The 24,294-nt window shown below is 39.2% G+C and overlaps 1 long non-coding RNA gene across 33 annotated transcripts in view; it reads right to left on the bottom strand.

Annotated features, from left to right (window-relative positions):
- LOC110393160 overlaps nt 1–24,294 on the bottom strand; it is a 267,894-nt gene that overhangs the window by 188,863 nt on the left and 54,737 nt on the right. For 24 of the 33 annotated variants that reach the window (XR_002434832.1, XR_002434828.1, XR_002434826.1 and 21 more), the window contains exons 1-2: nt 5,842–5,991; nt 3,777–3,818 (exon numbers count right to left, since the gene is read on the bottom strand). The exons of 4 other annotated variants lie outside the window; for them this stretch is intronic. This is a non-coding gene — a long non-coding RNA (uncharacterized LOC110393160). Of the gene's footprint in view, nt 1–3,776; nt 3,819–5,841; nt 5,992–24,294 lie in introns of those variants that run through there. 5 more of the 33 variants (XR_002434842.1, XR_002434849.1, XR_002434843.1 and 2 more) reach the window with 1 other exon arrangement.

The following is a 24,294-nucleotide window of genomic DNA, read 5'->3' as shown; positions in this document are numbered from 1 at the left end:
TAGTGCAGGGTATGTGAGCAGAAAGCAACACAGAAACACATGCCACAGCATGAGTTTGTGTTTTCCTTATTTTCACCATTCCAAAGCCAAGGCAAATTATGTTTTACCAAAAGTTTTCCAGCATTAGCTAGCCTTTTTTTTTTTTTTTTTTACTACTTTTAGTAGTAGTTTTTTTTGTTTGTTTGTTTTTGTTGTTTTTTTTTTTTTACCACTTCCCTAGTTCAAAACCTACATTTTGTCTTTTTTTCCTGCTGCACCTGGGAAATATTTCTAAAAAGCTTAGAACAAGCAAACAAACAAAACACCAGTAGTTTATATAAATTGTTTAAGCCAGATAACTCTTACCCTCATATACAGAAACTCTTAGTGTAGAACTTCCCAGTTCTACAGCTGAAATGTCTGAAACAATTTAACAGTCAGCAATTTACCATCATTAGAACCTTTTCCTCAAAACTGAATTTGAACCCTTCAGGTTTCCAGCAGTTTGCAATATCCATTAGCCTACATTTATGGGTCTGGCATGCCTTAGGTTCCTACAAAACAGCAATGCTTCTGCTATACAAGATGACTGTTATCAAAACAGACGCTGACATACCAAAACCAGCAGGAATTCCTCAACTAAGAATAGCCAAATTCTCTCTCATAGGAAAGCTGGTTTTCTTAAGCTGCCTGCCTCCTTCTTTTGACCACAATTCTGCAGGGAGTCCACAGAATTGTGGACTGTTTATTAAAATTATTTATTTGTTTCATTTAGATAGGAGAGTCATCTATATAATATTTGAAAACATATTAGTAGTTATATCTGATACATAAATAAGTGATTTTGTAGCACAGTATGAAGGTTCTGTCCCACCATCAGCAAATCTTCAATCCGCCATTCAAGAAAATTAACTACAGGGTAAAGACTTAAAACAGAGAACCAAAAACAGAACAAATATGAGGTCAGGGTTTAGGGGAAGGGACCACTGTTCCATTAAATTTGAATTCATTTCCCCAAGTTCTGAGAGTGTTGGATGCAAGGCATTTCCATTCATCACCTCTAATTTACTACAACAAATTGCACATGATTCAGTGGTGTCTGCTGAGAGACTGCACAAGAGAGTGCAAGTAATCAGCAGTGCAATTCCCAATAATCAGCCAGATCAGCATCCATCAGAAAGTACAGAAACTAGCTCTCCTCATCAGATTCTGTGCTTTCCTCCCATTCCCATTTTACAAAGCCTGAGTGAAACAGCAGCCACAGCAGGAGGCGTTAATCTCACTGGTTAGTAGTAATAATAAAAGCTGTATGCAAATAGCCTCTCTCTCCCATCTTCTCAGTATAAGGGACACATGCTTCACAAAAAAATTCCTGTTCTTAGAGCCATGACATGTTATACAAGAAGAAAACAATGTCCCATGCTACTTCCAACTCTTTCAACCTAGTGGTAACTCACAACAGGAGTTATCAAACCTACAGAGTAGTTGGCCTAACAATTAGGTAACAGAGTTTGACCAGAACTCATCTCATTATATCCCTGTATAGCAAGCATTCGTACAGACCAAGGTAAAAACACAAGTGTTCTGATATATATACTGGCTTTTTAGCTGTTGTTTATTTACTCAGCATATGCATAGAGGCTTTCACACATAGGCTGTTCTCAGAAGAACAGTTGCTGGTTTTATAGCTTTGAAAGATTTTGTGCCTCTTATTGACAACTGTAATCTGTACTATAAGAAGATTATGCACTGAACAGCTGATCTTGTTGAGCACGGAACACCATCTCTGTCATACTTCACCACTTGCAGAGGTTTGGTCACCCTAGAGTTGAGTTTGGTCTGTTGAACTTCATGGCTGGCTAATGAAGCCTTTCTCCATTGCAGTAAGACTGAGGAATATGTTCAAATTTTACAAAGAAGGACAAACGAGGCCCAAAACAGTCTTTCAGTATTTTAGGAATAAAAGAGCACATGGTTTAAAAGAAGTCAGGAGCATTATCCTCATTTTACTGAAGTTTCTGAGCCATGCAATCATCCCCACATAAATCTTTTCACACCTTGCTGACCAGAAGACTCCAACAAACAACACAGAATCTGCACAGCAAACTTCAAGAGTGGACCAACTGTTCATGTGCTGTAGAGATCAGATCAGAGTGTATCATATGAATTACATGTGCTACAGACAAAATTTCCACCACCATGCAGATGACTCAGACACCATTGGACATCTCAAATGTCACTCACAATTTTAAGGCAATGGGGACTGCTTGGATATTTGCTACACAGGCACTTCAGAAAACTACAAGTGGGACCCTAGAGACTCAGTTTCAGTACTGTGCAAATAACATCATTTCTTGTTTTCCCTATTTGGGATGCAAGTAGCATTTCTTTAACACTACATTGCAAGTAATTACTTAAGCCTCATTTGTAAAAGTCCTTTAAAGGTGAAAAGAACCAGGTAAACAGTGCCATTATTTCCTCCAAACCTTATTTTTAGTAGACGTTGTGTGTGATAATCAAGAATTTATTTTTTTTTAAATCTACTTTCAGGCCTTCCAAATATAAAGCCAGACAGATGTAAAGGTGCAGATCTTTTGAAAACATTTGGACACCCAACCGTTCTATGTTTCAAGCTCTGGAAGTCACAGGCCTGCTGAAGTAGCAGTTATTGGCCACCCATTGTGCTGACAAATGATTTGTAGATCTGTGCTGCAAGGCAGATCAGGGTTAAAAAACAAACACTCGTTTTCAGACCACTGCTTAAACCAGCTCACTGAACAGATTAACAGTGCATGGCCCTGCAAATAGTTGTATCAGCACAACTGACAGGGCAAGAGGCTGTGGTTTGGGGGTGGGACTGAGCAGCTGCAGCTGGAATGCCTCAAGTTTGAAGCCCCTCTTCAAGTTTTTTAAGCATCAAACATACCTGAGTCGAACCCCAGTTCTTAAAAAAACCAACCAAACAAAAAAAAAAAAAAACAAACATGCAGAGTCTTTTTTCCAAATGAAATAGCAAATTACGAAACAACAACAAAAAAAATGTCACAGTGTAATTGCAACAAATAGTGTGAAAGCATTAATATGGTACTATCAGTGAAAAAGAACAGTTATCAATAGCATCCTGCATGCTGAATCCAAACAGTCTGTTAGTAAAAGTGTTTTAATGTTATTATTTTCCCCCTCCTCCTCCTACCCCCACATACTTGTCTCATTTGAAGTGAAAAACAAGAAAGTGTTAAGTATATAGAGAAGAAGGTGAATCTTAGAATCTAGCTCAAGGCTTTAGGAGAGATGATCATCCTTCTTCACAACATATTAACAACTGTAAGTGTTCACGAAAATCCAAACTGCCCTTCTGTGCTCTTTGAACTTAACTGACACCAATCAGTATAACCATGAAGATACAATATAGGTGGATTCGTTTTCAGCAGGTTCATTTATTAGCAACACACTGCAGTTATCAACAAGGTGAATCAAACTGCATGAAGTACATTGGCCTGCCTATGTATGACTAATACAAAACAAGTTTTGTTGCACTCAGAGCCAAGGAATGCCATGCTGCTGCACAGGTTTCCTACTCCAAGTCCTATATCAGTGCCAAAAGCATCCACTCCTTACAAAATGGATGACTTATTCAAAAAACAGTTTGTTAATAGGCAACTTCCTACATTAGAGGGGTATTGCAAAGCAGAGCTAAGGATTCCATGCCTTTTGCCAACAAGCACTGTAGCAAATTGGAATTTCTCTCATTAATTTCAATGGCTTTGTTTCAAGTCATTAATGATGAGAGGACTTACCGTATCTTCAATTAAGACACACGTCACTTCAGTCATTGCGATCTGGATAATGGTAAGAGCAATAATGCGTTAGCAGTGTGGTAGCTCACCCACTCATTTCACACCAGTGAGAAGAAACAATCATTTTTACTAAACCAGAAAGCTACAACATGTTTCTCTGGAAACTGCAATGTGCATGTGATTTGAGTATCTCAGGATTGGTCCTAAAGGAGCAACAATAACAGTCAATGATTTACTTGTACTTCTGTCACAGTCCTCTAATGTTTCAAGTGAGGTAAGTCTAGACCAGCTCCAGTTTCAGAGTTTCATGTAACTAAATACAGTGCTCTCATAAGGCCTAGAGAGAAACACTGAGCATAAGCTTAGCTCAGGTGTCCTGATTTAACCTGTAAGATGCTCACTGAATACTGAAGGAAAGAAGCCTCCCTATACTAAAGTTAACCGCTGAGAATAGCTTTAAAGCGACTGATTTTCTCATTTGCATTTGGTACCTGTTAAAATAAAGGAAGTAATTATTTACTCCAACAAGGTAGCCAAAAGACATAAGTGTCCTAACATTTGTCCTTTGCCAGTGGCAGTTCCATCATGCTACTGAAAAACTATGCTGCAGTTGCTATATGACAGAGGTTCATAAACACTCCGGCCCTAAATGTGAGTACTGTTTGCTACAGTCAAGAACCATAACAGACATTCCCAAGTTGTAAAAGAGACTTTTCCAAAGCATGTTAGATTCCTTCTTCCACAGAAGAAGGCATTCTGCAGCCATTCTCAATGTCAGAAAAGAGAAAAAAGAAAAAATAGAGCCTTCTCTACAAGTTCACAAGCAGTGGAAGCCAAACATCATCAAAACCTAACATCAGTTTCTTGAAGAAGAGCTTTAACATCAAATTTAGAAGTCAGTCAGTCTGTCCATCTCACCGTGTCTCTCAATTTTTACGTGAGATGTTATTACAGATGGAGCAAAGCTCACACACGGGAAAGGACACATGCACATTCATGAGCATCGCAAACCAAATCAACAGTACTCCAGGTACTAATCAACTGACTAAAACTAAATCTCTTGGGGATATTATTCCTGCTCCTTGATTTTTTTTTAATTTATTACTGATACCATGAAATGTGCTAGGTATTTTGAGATGGAGGCTGATCATTTGTACTAAGTGTAATTTTACAGATTTCCACAGACATTTAACACATTAAGTTTGCAATGTTTAAGACCAGTCTGATAACACTTAACTCTACTCCCAGCCGGAATACTAGAGGAAGCACTGAGGCTCACTGAATATGCATTTGTTTGCAGCATTCAGTCCTTTATCTCTAAGTCCAAAAGCAATAAAAGAGTTTTCTGGTAATGTATTGGCATCGAACCATGCCAGAGAAATCCTAAGTGAATGCACATTTTTAAACTGCTATTCCAATGTCATTCCAGTACCACGTATATTGTGTTCTAGCAATCAGTAGTGTTTAATAAGTCCATATCATATTATTCATCTTACAAATGAAACAACTGTCTCGGCAGCATATGCCTTTTTTAAAAAAATTAATTTATCACATCCTAATACAGAGAAGCTAGTAAAATGAAAAGATAAGTAGAAAAGTGAGAAGATCAACTAAACAAGAAAGTATCTTAACCAGGACATTTTCAGCAGGATTTTCAGATAAGAAGGCTTCCAATACTCGTGCAAAGCCCAAGGTTTCTGAACTTCTTAGTGGTCTTCTCTACTCTTCTGAGGTTCCAGAATGGTATTCCTGTCTCAGTCAATTTAGTTTATCTGTTATTATTTCATGCTGTCTTGCATAACTTCACAGTTTGCTTTGAAATAGTATAAACTCTGCATACACACTCAGCATAATCCTCACTGCTTTGACCTTTATTATATCTCTAGTGACTGACAAAACAGAATCACTGCTAGGAAAATTTGGGAATTAATACATGATCCTGACTTCAGTAAAGATAAAAGTCAAAATTAAAAGTCAGAATCATGAAAAAAATACAGACTGACATCAAAGCAACAAATTTTCAGTTCTAATTTTTTCAACCTTTTCTGAGATCCTGAGGTCCTACCTGCACTATTGCCTTCAGCTCTGGTGTCCCCAGCACAAGAAGGTCATGGACCTGTTGGAGTGGGTCCAGAAGAGGGCCACAAAGATGATCAGAGGGCTGGAGCCATTGTCCTACGAAGACAGGCTGAAGGCGCTGGGCTTGTACAGCCTGGAGAAGAGAAGGCTCCAGGGAGACCTCATTGCGACCTTCCAGTACTTCAAGGGGGCCTACAGAAAAGACAGGGAGGGACTCTTTAGTGGGGAACGTGGTGATAGGACAAGAGGGGAGATTTAGGTTAGATATATGAAATTCTTCAGCATGACAGTGGTAAGGCATGGCATCAGGCTGCCCAGAGAAGCTGTGGATGCCCCAATTCCAGAGGCATTCAAGGCCAGGTTGGACAGGGCCCTGTGCAGCCTGATCTGGTGGGTGGCAGCCCTGCCCATGGCAGGAAGAGTTGAAACTGAATGATCTTAAGATGTCTTCCAACCCAAGCCATTCTGTGATTCTGTGTCTGATTTGAAAATGTCAATATTGTGGCAGTTTAAAACCATTCTCCCATACACTCAAAACATTCTCCAATTTGAAAACCCTATCCAATAATCGTGTTTCTGAAACAATTCATATTTTGTGAAAATAGCCATTTTTTAAAAAAAATAATTTGTATCATATCATTTGAAGCCAAAAGATCATGTGTGCCAGACCGTCAAACACAAGGCATATAGACTGCCCTTCATTTGCAGAGAAAGACAACTTCAAAATGCCTTGCCAAATGCAACAGGTATCCATATTTTAAACAAATTTAGTCTGCGATGGAGTGTCTATTACCACTTGCCTGGAAAGAAACTCTTGTCACTCAGACCCCTGCTATTTCCCATGCAATTGAGGTCTTGAATTTCTGGCAATGAAAAGCTGTTTAAATACCCACAGCATCATGTATTCTAGACACAGACCTATCCAGTTTCACTCCTTACATATGAGACTCTTATCGTCTCCATCACACACTTTGCTGCTTTACCTCCAGCAGCTCCTGGGCGGGCAGTACAATGCTGCGCTCCAGAAAGCAGGCAGCTGGATGCGGCTGGGCAGCTCTCAGAGCAGTTATGTCTGGCACAGCATTTCCAATAAGTTGCTGTACAAGGGAGCACAGGCCTCTAACAGCACGTGGCATATGCATAGAGACTCGCTGGAAAGCAAGCTCTTCCTAGCTACAGCCCATTCGCATCACGTAATCTGGTGAAGGAGAACAGGGAAAAAAGGATGGGAGACAGAAAGACCCCTTATAGTCACAGAGCTTAACATGTCAGGTAAGAAAAGTCCTGAGATACTGACACGCAGCTCCACCAGGCACATGTCAATGTTCAGGGTAGGTGAGGAATGCTATGCCTCCCTGTCACGGATACCTAAGCAGGCAATGTGAAACACTCCCGCAGCGTTCCACACGTTCCATTTTATCCTATTCTTACTATATGCATGCCCAGTAGTTTTTAAATGCTGCTGATTTGCCGTGCTTCCAACCTCAACACACTGATTCTGATTGAAAAACATATTAGATAAGTTTTAAAAAAAAAAGTAAGAGCAAGCAAACATATTAATTTTCTACAGAGGAGCTAACAAATTAAATAAGGCCTTGTCTTTATTGTCCTGGCTTAGGCTTGCACTCACTTCACAGACCTGACAAGAAAGCAGAGTCACTTTTCAAATGAATGCATTGAAATTCTTCAGTCACTGCAAGGAGCTCACAAATTGTTTCAAAACCAGGCGCACAGGAGAGGCCAGAACCTTTGACAAAATTGTGTTCTTTCTTCTAATTTCTTAATAGATATAATAAAATAGCAACTGCAAACAGCCACAAACCCAAGTCTACCCTGCTTATCTATTTGCATTTAGGTCAAGATTGCACGAAGTTGACAGGTAGATGCAGAAAATAAGCTATTTTTAGCTATTGCGCTCAAAGAAGAACCTACATAGCCATGCTTTATCTAATTGATCAGTTCAAACCTACTTGCATATATTAGGTTCATGCAGCATCCACATACACTTACACAGTCCCAGCCTTGCAATTGGCCCCAAAATTCCAGTAAACAACATAATATAATAGAGCACAGCAGACTCAGAAAGTACTGTGAAAGGATAAGTTAAGGAAAGACATTATTTCTGCTCCACCTGCTCAAATGTTAATAAAGGCTTATAGTAGTGACACTTTCCTGTGTCTTCTGATCATACTGTAAAGAAATTGAAAATACATCCTGGCACACCAAATCCAACCAAAAGTATCAATTCTGAAAACAGAAGACAGTGCAGGCTGTCCTGTAACACAGTCAATGTTAAAAACTGTAAGTATGTAAGTAAAAAATGTCTGATAAACAGTAAACAGCTCGCACATGCTCTGACAGTAGGCGGGCTAATATTTTATCATTTATCTGATAAAGTCAACAAAAGAATTTAAGTCAGAGTGGAGGCATACACTGAATATTTCATCACCTCCTTAATTGCAGAATACAGACAAGACAATTTCTTCCCTTTGGGAAAAATAAATGTTAAAAGTTATTACTGATGGGAATCAGTTTGGCAATTAGGTTAAATCCAACTGAAACCAACCAGAATGGGAGTGCTGAAAACATCACAGCGCTGAAACACATTCAGCCGACTCTATTAATTTACATGATGAAGCAGAAATGTTGATAGCAAAGCTTGTGTAACTCAGCAAGCCGAGGTTACATTAACACAGAAGAAAACACTGCTTTGTGCTTTTTTTTCTTATAGTTAATTTGCAGTCTTCAGAAGCTGCTATTCTTTTGCACAGCAGACAATATGATATACCTAAGGCTTTTCATTCCGACTTCTGATTTAAAGGTCTTCAGCTTGTGCTACAGACCTTAGCCTTGAAGCCAAGTGCAAATTAGCTTTAAATCAATGAAGCTGATTAAAGCTTCATTGTGTCTGAGTCCTTTAATATCAGAGGGGGGGAGGGGAAGAACTCACTTGAACATGGCAAAAGAGCTGCCTCTCAACTTGGAACATATGTAATGCTTTTCATCTCCACTTTACCCTAACAAAACCATGAAGGGTTTAAGGCCATTTACCTGCTGACAGGATGAAACCAAAGTCCCAGTTCAGTGAGAAAGGCCAAGAATCAGAGATGTTGCTATGCAAGCAGAAGGCAAAACGCTGCTTTCAGAAATAGCGGGGGAAAGAGAAGAGGGCAGATGGAAGGAGATAGACATCAAAACATCTCTCCAGGAGGGAACCAGGGCACAAACTTCCCACCCTGGTGCAGCAGAATTTTTGTTTTCTCTTTTCTTTTTCTTTCTTTTCTTTTCTTTTTTTTTTATAATGCGTAAGTTCCCATTTAGAGAAATAAGCTGTAGTCGAGCTGCAGCGCTATGAAAGGAGCTAGCTCTTTCATGGAGTTCCATTCTCAAAACAAGCCACTTGTCTCCAGGGGCTCTCTTTCACTTGGAATGCAGAAAACCTGCCAGATTCACCTTTAAAAAACAATAACAGTACCAAATGAGAACAGGGGAAGATACACTGCTTTGAATACCACCGTGGGAATCCATATTGCACAAATGCTGGGATTGCTTTCCTTTCCTTCTTTATCCAATAAGATTCAGTAGAGCCTAAATATGCATAGCTTCAACAAAAAGGATGATAGGCTCTTTTTCTCGTACATACATATTTGGAATCTCAAAAAAAAAAAAAAAAGGTTAAAATACAAACCTAAGAACAGAGTACTCCAAGATACTGCAATTTCAAGTCTAAAAGCAATAATCATCTCAGAACAGAGCCCAACACAGAGACAACCTGCCAGTTGCAGTGTCTAGAACCCTGATACTGTGGCAGGTATTTTGTGGGCTGAAGGCTTAATGGGAGATTACATCATTGCCTGTTTTCATGAGATAGCAAAAATAGTTAAGGGAGTACACAAATCTTTCATTCCACTAAGGCAACACAGATTCATGTGTTGACTACTCTGGAATACAGACACTGGACAACTCTGATGGAAGATCATTTATTAGCAGCCTTCAGTACAAAGGATGAATGCTGTCCCACTTTATGCAAATACAGAAAATAGCCTCCTAGGCTCTTGCCTCTCTAGTCAAGACAGATAGTGCACAGTGCATTATCCTGGGTCTTGACAGATATTTTGTCAGGTTGACCATGTACAAGTCTAGGAGTGAAATCTGTACAAAGCAAGATCTTAATAGACAGTGTCTTTTCAAAGCAAGCAGGTACTTGCTGCACCAATGTTAATATTTCTTACCTCATTTTGGAATGTTATTGGTGAGCATCTCAAATTCCTGCCAGTTTCACCACAAATATGTCCAGATTTGCAATAAAAGGCTACTGTAAGTGAAAAGAAATCCTCTTCTGTGATAAATGTTACCCCTTCGACCCATTTCACACATCAGAACTGCAATCTCTTAAAAGATTTTGAGGACTGTCCTATCTAGAACAGATGCCAGTGGCAGGTTAGACATCATCAAGTGACAATTTGGTGCTGGTACTTCCTGTAATAGGAACCAGAGAACAAATTTATAGGAGTGAGTTTTCAGATCACATGCTAGCTTTGCTTAGCACAGGATTCAGAGACCTCATTTTACATCATGCTGCACTCCACACAAGTCATAGGAGTGAGAACCATCATTTCTCCATTTCTAATCTGAGAACAGCCTCTGGCATGGAGCAGTAGAATAGGCAGAAGAACTGGTACAACTGCACTGCTCCAGACACAGGTTTTTATTGTGTCTAATCTCTACTATGACTAACCTGTTATGCCAGTCAGGCTCAGATCCAGCAGCTTTCTGGTACATCTGTGCCAGGAGATGTGGCATACTGCAGAATCTGGTTTTTAAGTACTACGCTAGTTCTGCTACAGGAAGGACTTGTAGGCCATGGTCCAAGGCATCTTAACTGGGGTCTTCACCACATCCGATATTCCTTTCATAACTTGTTGCCCTGCCCACAAGGACTACTTTCTGTCCCCGGCCACCTCGTCGCATTTACACATCAATATGATGAGCGGCAAAATGGCGTTTGTTGTGTCATTACATTAATTTATATATGTTCCCTTATCACCTCATTAGCTTCGTCTACACCCAAGCGCACTAGGCAGGGGAGGTCCTATCACGTCACATCCCGTACTTTTCGGTTGCCGCCTACTACACTTAACACTAAATGTTCTAAATGCAAAGAAATTTCAGGTGCCTATAATTGTAAGGAATCCCAAATAATTTAAGGAATACATTGAAAACCAAGAAGGTTTGAACACTGCTACACATAACCTAACACTTTACAATCACATCCAGAACAAACAGAGCTTTGCAGAGTCTTCAGTATAGGCAAATCCTCAACACTTCTCAACAGTACGTAACCCAGTAATAAAATAGGCACTGGCTGAAGTCATCACACAGTATTTGCTGGAACAGGAGGAAAAGTGATCCAAACAACTTTGCGTTCCAAAGAGGTCCACCTGATTTTAATCTGGTCATTAGGAAACACGGAGCTATTTCCCATTATTTTGATACAGTAAAGGATATAAAAGAAATAGCTGATTATGTTTGAAATTTCTACTATTAGAAAGCAAACCCAAGTTTTTAATGACTCCAGATAGCATTCGTCTGCAATAGTAGGCAGCATTCGAGCATTTGCAAGCCAAAACGTCAAACACATATGTTCTAATATAACACTTGCTGATGGGATTTTAGGGCTGGCTTTGTCTGAATATGCTGAACAATATATCCCCTTAAGATAGGTGGTTCATGAACCCACAGAAAGGAAAGGTCTAGTGCTTTGAGCTGGTCCAGGCTTTCAGTGGGTATTTACAGGTATGATGGGAGAAGAATATCATTGGAAAAGGTGGTGAGAAAAATTAAGTAACAAATAAAAAAGCTTCTTCTCCAAAAAAGTAGTGATGCATTGGAACAGGCTGCCCAGGGAGGTGGTAGAGTCACCATCCTTGGAGGTGTTCAAGAGACACGTAAATGTGGCTCTGAGTGGGCATGGTGAGGATGGTCTGGGATTGGACTTGATGATCTTAGAGGTCTATGCCAACCTTAATGATTCTGTGATTTCTTGGGAGATGTTTCCCTACATTATGAAAACATCTTAAGGATCACGCTCATAAAACCCATCCTTCTCAAGACAAGCAGAACACTGACTCCTGTTCCTTCTTCCATTTTAACAGTTTATCACCCAGACTCTCGAGCATATTAAAATCATTTGCTCTGCACAAAGCAGCTGTAAAGCTGGAAACATCACTTACTACCTTAACACACATCTACTAGTTTTCCAGGTATAATAAACCCACCTCTTTACTGAAAAAAAAATTACAAAATTAATAACGAAAATCAAGAAAAATAAAAGAAAGAACATGAAATAAAGAAGAGTATAATGGTTAGTGTAACCAGCTGGTGTCCACAAAGCTGACAGAAAGATGTAGGTGACAAGAAAGTACACGGTGTTTTTTGACTTCTTTGTAATCCTCAACTGGTAAAAAGTGAGCTGGGATTGCTATCTCCTGAAACACATCTGTACTTTGCTTAAGACTGGAGATGAGCAAATTCATAAGTCTGCTGTGGAATTTCTACATGAAGCCAAAACATAGGCCTGAGCTTGTTGCTCCTTGTTTTTGTTTGGTTACTTAGCAGTCAGCATAAAGACAAAAGGCACATGAGCAGACCAACCACACTCTTTCTTCTTAATTTAATAAACCAGGACAAGATTAACAATTTTGCTCATACTCTTACCTCTCAGGCAAATGCTGCAGTATACAAGCTCACATTACTATTGCCTAAGCAATCCTGGAACATACAGCCCAGGCAACATTCTCACTTTAAAACCAATACCAGAAACTCAATGCAGCTGATATTTAGAAAACAGGTAGATGGATATAAATGTAATCTTAGCAGAAATATTTTTAGACTGTTTTAATTTCGCTTAAAATAGTTCAGAAATTTTCCTGAAGAGTTGTAAATTCATATAACGTTGGTGCTTATAGATCAGAGAAATGGTAAGGATAATCTAATTAAGGAAAAATTAAAACTAAGAAAATGTAGCAGGGAAAAAAAACAATTTTTGCATACAATGCATACAGCATAAGTGATTTTTCAGGCAGAAATAGGTTGGTTAGAAGATTCAGCAACAGCTTCATTTTGTTTTGTAAAGCATGAATTACCAATTTTAAAATAAACCAAGTCAATCAGGAACTCATATTTGATGACAGTAAAGGGGAACAAAACGAAGCTGATCTTTCTGTTGATGGCAAAATTCACCCCGTTCCCTACAAGAGACTAAAAGAAGGAAATCTCCAGAAAGTTTAGAGCAGGTATTACCACTGAGAAATCAAAGAGGCAATAATATGAATTGCAAGAAAAGTGCAACAGGCCATCTATTTGAAATTTGTTTTTCGCACAGTTAGTACAAAAACAACTGCTCCTGCAAAAGAGGTCAATCTTCCCACGCATTAATCTCCAATCAAGCAGCACTCTGAGAATCAAAATGTGATTGCAAATCTCTTGCATCCCACAATGAAGGAGTTTTTCATTTCAATCTATTACTAGTAGTATTTTACATTCATTACGGTCAGGGGGTGAAGTGAGAACTAGGTACTTGCTGGTTCTGAATGCCATCACTTTCTTGATTATGTTACTAGAGAATTAACATACAGAACCCATATTAAGGCAAACAGACTCTCCTATAGGCACTTTCATAGTGAAAGCTTTCATGCCAGTCTTACTTTCTGACCCAGAAGGTTAAAAGGCTTAAAGGTTAAAAAATAGATGTATAACCTGTCATTGCAACAAAAAAAAAAAAAGAGTCTTGAGGACTGAGTTTTGCTCATTACAATGGCACTAAGGATATCTTTGCTTCTGCAAGTGTTTCTTTAAAATACATTCAGTGGGCCAGTATCCCTTGGCTTTGAGGTATGGGGAGGATTTGTTTGTTTTTGTTGCTTTTTTCCCCATAAGCTATTCAGCAAAAGAAATACAAAGATCAAAATAAAACTGATAGAATCTTTATATAGGCCTCCAGGTCCGTAAGAGGCGAGCGCATCCATTAACACTTCACAGTAGAAACTGCCACTATGACAAGTTACAATGGCTCCTACAGGGGCACTGCAACCTGCAGACCTTGGAGAAGATCCAGAAGAGACTCAGTGTACACATTAAAAAAGGATCTTACCTGCAGTAACAAGCAAGAAAACCAATATTAAAAGAATAAAGGAGAGTAAGACCTTAGCACAGTTCTTGCAGAACTTCTGCCATTTACATTACAGATGTGCCCTGGGCACACCAGTCAAGGACCAAAGCAGTCACTATATACATAGCAGAGCTCATACGTATCTCATCTGAACTAGGAGGTAGATGTCCAGTTAAGGGAAGAAAGGCAAGGGTAAGACAGAAATGGTCCTACAAATGAGAAAGCATAATGTATATTATTAGCTGTTTTTAGCTGCTTGAGAGATTGGTTTATCTACTCATTCTTTGAGAATGCAAGCTTTATGCAATGTATTATACAATTGCAACATAAAGTAACTTCTTTGAATCTTATACATCATCAGGTTGCATATCTTTCTTTTTTCCTCCTTCAAGTTTACCTACTTTTATCCATTGGACTTAAATAACTTGGAACCAAATCTTAAAATATATATGGCTTTTCTTAAAAAGAAGTCACATTTGCACTTGCTTTGAAAAAAACAGATTTTGTTTTACCACTAGCAGGCCCACGGACCTTACTTTCCTGCATGGAGAGCAAAACTGAATTAAATTAGAGAGTCTAATTATATTAACTACAGAGAACCAGGAGAAGGTGTTACGTTCCTTTCTGAATAAGACCTGTAGAGTACAAGGGGTACAAAAATCAAGACCATATACCAAGAACAGTAGACTGGATTACCCTTTCTACTGCTGGCTGGAAAGCTATGAATACCTTGCACTCTCTTTCCAGAGTCATCGGAGCTTTTGAGCCTACAGAATTTTAAAGCTTAAACATCTCAAACCTTTCAGAACCCTGGGCATCCTTCTACAGGGAGTCACACTTTGATTTTTTGTCTACCAAGATCCAAGCAATAGGAAAGTGACTCCCTGCAAAGTTATTTAACAGAGGTCAAAATAGTTACAGTAAAATCTACAGTCGTGAGAGGGAGACAGTGCTGCTGAGGGTAATATCATCAGCCATTAAACATTCCTGCCAACCAAACCACTTGAAGCATATGCTTAAAGTTTAAGCCAGTCAGTAGGATAACCAACATATTTGCTGAAGTTAAGGGGACATCATTTAAGTACTCCTGTCGATTCAGGGGCAAAAACCTTAAAATAGATTAAATTCATACCCATAGAACATTGACTGTCTTTGTTCCCTGTCCTCTTACTGCTTCCCAGTCTTTTGAAGAATCCTCTACAAAAGCTTCAACATGGCAATGTATTAATGAAGATTTATTGTTACTAAATTCTACTTCACTCACCTACAGCCACCTGACATGAAGGGCAGAGTAAAGATCAGGGGCTTCTCTTTGGTGCAGCAAACAAGGAACACCTGTTAGCATTACATGCTTTGAGGCAAGTGGCACCCTGTGCAACATCTAAGCCAGTCCCAGTCCTTGCTCTACAAGATTTACCCAAACAATTTATTCATTACAAAAAAGCAAAACAAAAACCACATCTAACAGTGTCATGTGCAATACTACATCATACATGCTTTGCTGGGAGCAATCAAATGCTAGACACACTGAGGTATTACACACCAGTTCTACTGCTGAAGCAGCTAAGCAGAGATAGCTGGATTACACTGCTTTATCTGTGCAGCTGAATCCTTATTACTGTAGAGTCAAGGCATTCCTTGACACATACTAAGATGATTTTATGTTAATGAGAATCAGAAGAAAAAGTTCTTTCGCACATAAGTTAACCAGCTCCAAAGGACAAACAAGAGGCTATACCAGGTTCTGCTGAGCTCCACTTATCCCAGTTCTGTTTTGCACTTGCTTATTTCACCAATCAATCTTGCTGTATTTGCTGCAGATTCAAACAGTGTTTTCAAAGCAATTCATGAACTCAGCAAATACACGACATGTACTTTCGCATTAATTCTAGTTAAAACAAGGCAACCGCTTATTTTCTGTGGTCTGTTTCCACAAGAGCGGACAAGTGGCAAACCTTCAGGAGATGGAATCTATAGTTATCAAATATTTCATGGGTTCAGAGGACAGGTTAGCACAAGCATCTGTCAGGAAAGACATCATTATAGGCAATCTTGCCTGAAGGTAGGGAGATTGACAGGGTAGCCTCTTGAGGGCCCCTCCAGCTATGGTTTCCAGGGTTCTCTATTTTCTATTCTTTCCAAAGCTCAAGGAGAATAAACCAGCAAGTACTTCTCAGTATGTAGATTATGCAATTAAGAACAGCAATGCAGGATTTTTGTGGCATTCATACAAAGATTCTTGTGAAAGAAAGCAGTCACCTTGCTTGGGACACAGCCACGTTCTGGAAACTTTCTGTGTCTTTCCACAAAGAAAACTTCACCCAGCATGAAGAGGCTAAAGCCCCAAAATATTTGAGACTGGTGAAAGCTCATTCCCAATTCATATGAATGAACCTGAGACAGAGTTTACAGAACGCAAGGTATCTCAAAAAATGAGGCTTTGTTTTAGGTTGATATTGCCCTGACACTTAAGGTAGAACACACTATTCCATTATTATCACTGGCCAAAATTTCCTGTAGACTTACCAGTTCTAATGCATATTATTGAACTATAATCTTGTCTTGCGTGAGAAATAAAGGAGAAATTTAGCAAAATGACAGGGATTTACAGGTTCTTTCATGCCTCTGAAATTCATTGTGATTCAAGAGGTTTTGGGGGAAAAACTCTGATCAGCAATAGCAACGGAAACACTTAGTATCAAGGAATACTGTACAGCATTAGTATTATTTCAGGATTGGCACAGCAGAAGAACAGCACTGACAAAATATGAATCTGCCCATGATTGACACATCTTACAGCTTCAATGGGATGACTGTATCCCAAGAGTTGTCACTCCAGAGCATGTTACCAAGTCACCACATAAGAAAGAATTTGTCACAAATTTGTGCTCGGAATGAGAAAAAGAAGTTAAACAGGGATGAAGTTAGGAAAATATGTATTTGATGGGAGTTCTGCCTGCCTCGAATTCACTCGTGAGCATCAGCAGAAGTTTATGGACACCAGCCCACGTGGGTATTGATGAAACTGATTCCCTAGATCCTGCCTGTTCCTTCTTCTCAGTGCACTAGGGAATGGTCATTAGCATCCAAGACATCTGGGGGCTCATTAAACATCAAGACGCAAAGGAGTGGAGGGGGGGGGGGGGAAATCAGGAGTTTATTTCAGTAACAGTCACTTTTAAAAAAATCGGTCATAATGTAGAACTCGCTCAAAAATTAGCTTACATACTGATATAAATTGGTTTTCTTTGTGGTCTAAAATTGACTTGCAGTTCACTACTTAGTCAGAAAATAGCTACTGAAAAGCCCTGGCCTCAGAGCTTTTGGACTGTGGACTCCTTTCATCACGTAAACAAATGCTTCAGATTTAAAGCTTTCCCATAATTGTTATGCTAACCTTGGAGTGAAACCTCTCCATTTGCATTTGAAGGAGCTAAATATTAGGCAGGAAAGAAAGTGGTCTTTTTAAAAGCATGAGAAAATGTTCCTTCTTTTTGGTCCTCAACCATCTGGGCAGGCCCTGCTCCTCTCTCTCTCTCTGGCAAAGGCAGAGAGAAGGAAAAGGGACACGGATGGCGGTAATCTTACTGAAAGAGAATTAAGAAATTCCTTCAAAACGTGAATGAATGAGACTTCCTATAGGGAAGGAAAGTCTGTGTCCCAAGGAGATGGAAGAGGTTGTAGGCAGGGGGAGGGAACGCCGACACAAATACATCAGTGAGCTAGGCAGTGAAGCACCTATGTTTTATCATGATTTGCACTCAACCTGCTCTGGAACCCAAAACCAGATTTACTTACAAACCCTGTGCATGAACCCTGCAGCTAATAGGGCATTAATGTTTCTTCTTTCATTCTTTGGAAGCTTAAAAGGAGTATGTGACAGCATGTGCATGCACATGCATACTCGTGTATGTGTATTTGATCAGTTAGCGTAGTTATGTCCAGAAAAGAGAGAAGAGTCATGGGTTTCGGCCCTAGGCTTGCGATGAGGAAATTTCATTAAGTATTTCAGCAAGGGTAAAAAGAACAACATGAAAACCTCATAGTTCAGAGTACAGCCTAGGTAAAATTTTCAAGCAGCTATATGAGGGGAACTGCCTCTGTCTTAGCATGGGTCAGGAGACCTCTCCACTGTGTCTGTTTAGAGTTAAAACTCTAACCAGGAAAATTAGTATTTGGTATTAGCAGAGTAAGCATGTGACAGAGAAAAACAAGACTGACAACCTTCTTAAAAATAATCTAGGCCAAATTATCTGCTGGCACAACTCTGATCTTGAAGTTTTGCCAGCAGAGAGTTTGGTGTTACACATTTTGAGCACCAAAGGAAGTTATCAAAACACGTTCTCTCATAACTAAAACAAACACAAATAATTCACTGTAATGGAGGGAAATAGAGCAAGGATTACCAGATTATCACCAGCCAGAACATCAGTTTGTGTTAGCTGTGCTACTGGTTTCGATCTATTTTCCATCTGTTTCCCTGCAGAGCAACGGATCAACATACTCATTGCATTTTCTGTTAATATCAGAAGAAAACTGATGTTTGAATCAGCAAATTTGATTTGCCACATCTTGGGCAAACATAGCATGAGAAATAGACTAGCTTCCCTTGATATCTTCCATTTAACATAAACATTCAGGATTGCATTTGAGTAAAGATTTCAGTTTCTAGGGGAAGGATAATTATAGCATATTTTTTGTTCATTTTACTCTAGGGTGAAGTAATTCTATCTTATTTCATTTCAGAGCTGCACAGTACCAAGTAAAGGATCTAATTACCAGGAGGACCTCACAGAATTTTCCTGAAACTATTCCTTGTAAATATAAATGTGAGTGAAGCCCAACAGGAACTCAAGAGTCACTGAAAAGGTAGCCTTGCATTCATAAGCATCATCTTTGTACTTTAGTACACAAAGTGAAAATCATTCCACAAGGGCAAAGGGATACAGTAGGCTTTAAGCTCAGTTTACTTCCAATTAGAGAGGTAAAGCAGGATACAAAAAGCAGCTACAGCCAAGCCTTTCTATCAACTGCACAATTACTGGTTGCCCACCTGAAGTCCTCCACAAAACTTCACTCAGCAGGAGGGTGGACAGATACGAAGAAACCTAAGAATCACATAACCTAAACAAACAAACAAAAAGACATATTCACTAGGCATTGGGACAATTCCTTTTTTTTCATGAAGGGAAGGGGGAAAAGGGGAAGGGTGGCTAAAGAAGACTTCTTTGCTTCCCTCCCAATAAAAAGAGCAACAATACAGAAATGAAGACATTGGATTAGACTTAATTGCCATGTATGTGTTCCCTACTGACACACTGAAGAGGGTGGATAATGAGCTCCCAACTCCTCTTTGCTGTGGGGTTGTTTAAAACAACTTTAACATCTTTTACTGCATAAATTATATTCTAGCAGCAATTTTTACAATTTATCACAAATTAGATTTAATCCCCGATTTTTTATATTTATTTTACTCAGTAATATCAGAATGTAGAAACACTCTTTGCATTTATAAAGTGGTGCCTGTACTAAGCAGTGTTAATGTACACAAACTACTGTATTTTCAGCTGTACTCTCTGCCACCTGCAGAACCTCTATTTTTGTCGATGGGGCAGGGATGAACAGTCAGCTCTGTCTCATTGATGATTCACAAACCAATTAACAAGGGAATCAGAGAAGGGAGCAAAACCATAAACGTGTATCGTGACAGTTGGGATCCATCAAATACCAATACCTAATTCTGATGCAGCTGAGCTTCAAAATTTATGTGGGTGACGTGAGGGTTTTTTTTTCGCTACACTAAAGGTCCTTTTCTCTCAAACTGACACAAACTCTAAGTAGTACCTCCAAAATGTAAACATTCCAAAAAAGCTAACAACTAAAAGCTAACTTTTGACAATAGTCGAGAAACCAGGTATAATTATTTAATCAAGTTTTTATCAGTGGAATGCATAAGGTTTTAGGTTCTCAAGCTGTTAAACTATTGCAAGCCCAAGAGGAAGGAGGTTAATAATTCACTTCCTGTTACTTGTTCTCAATTCCTGTTTCACCTGACTTTGTTTCTGATAGCTCTTATCAGTTTCAGATTGAGGTCCTGGCAGTTCACTGCCCATCTGGTTATTAATAAAGCCTTTGTTGTGTTTGTCAGTGCCTAATACAAGACAGAATGGAAATTCGTCAGCTCATACACCAAATACGTTAGAGGACTATTTCACTGGATGTACTACAATGAATCCATGGCTACATATATATAGCAACTGTGGTCACTGGCCAAAATGCAAGGCCATTGGCTCCAAAAACAGATGCTTCTGCAGCAGCTCTGGCAACAGGCAGAATAACTTTATACTGGCTTTTTTGTGCCCACCAGGCTTCTTAACAGAACTAAGCAGCACAGCTCCAGACAGAGCAGCTACCCCTGCCAGCAAGCTGCTCCTTGGGCAGTTAACTGTTCCATTCTCCCATGCCCTGCACACCCAGGGATAGTTATTCCCTGGTGCATTAGCCAGCTGCTCGCAGATGAAACAGATGCTCAATTTGACTAGTTTTAACCCAAAAGGCATAATTAGTGGCCATTTAACATAAACACCAAAGAATGTATATTTTTCAAAAAAGATAATTGAACACAGCCACACTTCCACACTTAGATAAACACTGATGCGGAGCTTGTGAGGTTAGACATGGTGGAAGCCTGAATTTGCAACAGGCTTAAAGTTTTCTCATTTTCAAAACTGTCTCATCCTTTCTTCCCAGGAGCACAGAGGAGTCATTTCCCTCAGGGAAAACAATGTGTCCTCATCAAGAAAGAAAGACTATCTGTATAGTTATTTCATATAGATCATTGATTTTTACTGCATGGCTATATCCTTGATGTAATATCTACTTGCTAACAAAGAGTCAAAGAACATTACTCCATTTTTGGGACTGATTTCTGAGAATCAGTTAGTACAGCCATCGCATTAAGCTTTTTGGACAAATTATAAACTGTAGCATCACTTGCTTTCCCTCATAATTCTTTTTTCTTTATTTTCTCAACATGTTGTATAGTTGCAACTTGACATCTTAAAGGATTTCATTAGTGTAGAGAGTTAGGCTACTCCGTGAAATATTTGATGAAATGGCAAAACTCTAGCCAAAGGTCTCACATATCAGTACCTCAGATTAGGCTCCAAGCTCTTTATTTTGACATCTAAAACAGACATTCATTCTCCAGAGAAGATGAGTGACCCTATCATATTCTTCTTTTGCAGTCTCTGTTTTACGGAACGTGAGTACTATAGTCAATCTCACAGATTCTAATTAAGAATGGAATTAACAACAGTCTTTGGAATGCATTTAGGAGCTTTCAGGTGAGACTGTTAAACACACGTAATGCTGGATGCTCAGTGTGGCATGACACACTCAATAGAACTAAGTCTCTTTGAGCGTACACATTTGCTTCCGAAAACAACATGGAAGCACTTCTAAATTTATGCCTGAAATGCATCATCTTTTACAGAGAGGCTTCCTACAGGGTTCTTAATATACAGAGCAAATAGTAGACAGACAAAATTCCTATTGCTGTTATAGGTGACAGACTCTTGTCATCAAGCTCTTGGCAGCTAATGTAGAAGGAATGGTACATAATTACACACACTTGAGGCTCCATTTCCTCCACAAGCACACTTCACTAGTACTCACCGGTAAATATACTTGCACATCTTCAGGAAGACAAACATTGCTTTAGCAGAACACATCGTCAATACACTAATTAGTATTGTGGCTAAACACATAGCAGATCCATTATCAGCATTTCTGTGGCCTTTCCATACACGGGGGAAAGCCACAAGATATCTCTACACTACCTGTTGATAGCAAGTTCCAACAAGACATCATATCATCTAGCTTGATCTGTGTTGTCTCCTGCATATCACGTTTGAATACCCCTTGGAACAGAAAGATATAGTATCAGCATAAGTGACGTGGCAACCACTTTGCAATATGGGACCAAGTTTACATTCAAAATTGCAGGAAACGTGGCATAAAAGAGATTCTTCTCCCGGCTGTATCAAATGGGGAAATGCCACCTGGAAATCAAAATGCCCGAATCCCACAGAGTGGTCTTGCTGCTTTTAGTACTGGGTGGCCTGCAGCTCCACAGCAGCAGCAAGGTCAACTATGGGCACAGCTGAAATAAGCAAAAGGCAATGGATTGCCTTTCCAAGGAAGACCTACACTTCAGCAGCTTCCTACTGCCAGAATACTGTCCAAAATACCCATGGTATTTTACCACCAGAAAATTAAGCACCTATCAGTGTGATGGCAAGCATCCTGCGTTTTTCTGTTTAGTTTGTTTTGCTTTTAAACAAACTCTGCTAATGACTCTCCTTTGGCAAGACATTTCATCCATGCTTCCCTCTTCTCCTCATGTGTCTGTATGTTCTTCAGAGCAAGAATGTTTTATATGCCTCTTCCCACAAGGAATATGGCTCTATGTGTCTGTCAGGAAGCCAGATTTGAACTCATTGTGCTTCATTGTGCTGTCTGCTGCAGACTTCTTTTATGACAGTAGGCAGGCCAGGAAAGCCATCCACACCTCCTTTGTACAACTCTAATATGGACATTGAATAAAGTTGTGCATATTTGCCTACAGCTAACAGAATTCACAAATATGACTTTTTTGCTGAGGTTTGTTGGAAGCTCATAAAATTCAGGCAATGAAACTCCATTTACATTAATGTTTTACTCAATAGGTCCTCCCCAGCCCTTTCCAAAACTTCATATTGTATTTGTATGGTGCTACTAATTTATAGTTTTCTACTTTACAGATTGCGTTACAAAGCTGTAACAGAGTGAGATTTTAGGGGGACATCCTGTCATGCCAAGCATCCTCTGACTTTCCAGAGGACAGAGACCTCTCAAAAATCCTGCTCACATGCAAAATGTAGTACCTTCCTCCCCCTCTCACATACAAATACAAGCATTTACATTTTCAGGCAATTTTTTTCCCCTCTTTTACCCTTTTCTCTATCTTCCCTTCTTTCCTTCAAAGCCTTTGTAAAGTTTTGAGACAACACAAGGCTTATAAAAGAAGTAGCTGCCTCCTCTCTCTGTCCACGTTCCCTGTTCATTCATAAATTCCAAAGTACCCTGCACAATACAAAACGTTTTTGTGAGTAATATGATGTACATATCATTACATTAGCCATATTTACAAAGCTATAAGCAAATTATGTTTTGCATCACAGCCGTGAAGACAAATATAGTAATAGAATCAGGTAGCTTTCCAACCAGATGGAAATTTGCTAATGCAATAGGAAGTTGCTTATTAAATACAATGAACTTCTGGTGTCAGGAAATACAAACTGCAAGCACCATCAGGTGAAGGGAAAATGGCTACTTTAATGATACTAAACACTCTGCTTCATACATTTCTCCTGATTAGAAGAAAAACCCTGTCAATACTCAGACTCACCTAAGCTGGGTTGTTTTTACTGCATATTTTTATACATCTAACAATATACTGCTAAAGAAAGGCTGTTTAATTATAACATGTAGTTTTGATAAGGCTCTTACAAAAGAATCCACCTTCTTGAATACAAGTCATAACAACTGAATTTTTTTTAATCACCCTCAGCTTATCACTCATCCAGAGAAACTATCAAAGCCAATCTTTTTTTCCGCTCATATTAGGCCGATTGTCATCGTAGCAAAACTTGCATCAACATCGCAAAAAAACAAAATTTCTCCTTCACTTTTAAGATGCATCGTCTGCAAAACTGCTAAACACAACCAGACTGCACAAAATGGATATATTCAAATATACAACTGTGACAAAGATCAAGAAGAGTAAATTACTTTTCTTAAGGTGCAGAACACTGATTACTGGAAAGTCCCTGGATGAGAGGTTGGGTTTGAACTACTGAAACAACTGTTCTATTACGACCTGCAAAAGAGAGACACCAGGAGGATTAAGCAACTCCTGTTGGAATAGTCCTCCCAGGCGCCTGGATGAAGGGTGCCATGAAGGACAAAACTACCAGAGTGGTGCCAACAGACCTTCCGTAATTGATGTTCTGTCAGTATTTTCTTCTTAGTGGGTACATTGCCATTTTCTAACTCTCACCCACCTTGCTTTTGCTTCAGAAGTGCTCTAAAGGGTGAATCTTTGCAAGTGTGGGTTTTTAGGGTACTTCTGGGTTTAAAATGCTAATCTTTTTTTTTTTTTTTTGCTCTGGGTTGCAAATGGTAACATACAGGTCCCTCAGCACTATAACCCATCTTTTTTTTTAA

The sequence above is a fragment of the Numida meleagris genome, chromosome 2, assembly GCF_002078875.1.
Source record: "Numida meleagris isolate 19003 breed g44 Domestic line chromosome 2, NumMel1.0, whole genome shotgun sequence".
NCBI classification, from domain to species: Eukaryota; Metazoa; Chordata; class Aves; order Galliformes; family Numididae; genus Numida; species Numida meleagris.
This window is presented reverse-complemented; position numbering and strand designations above follow the sequence as displayed.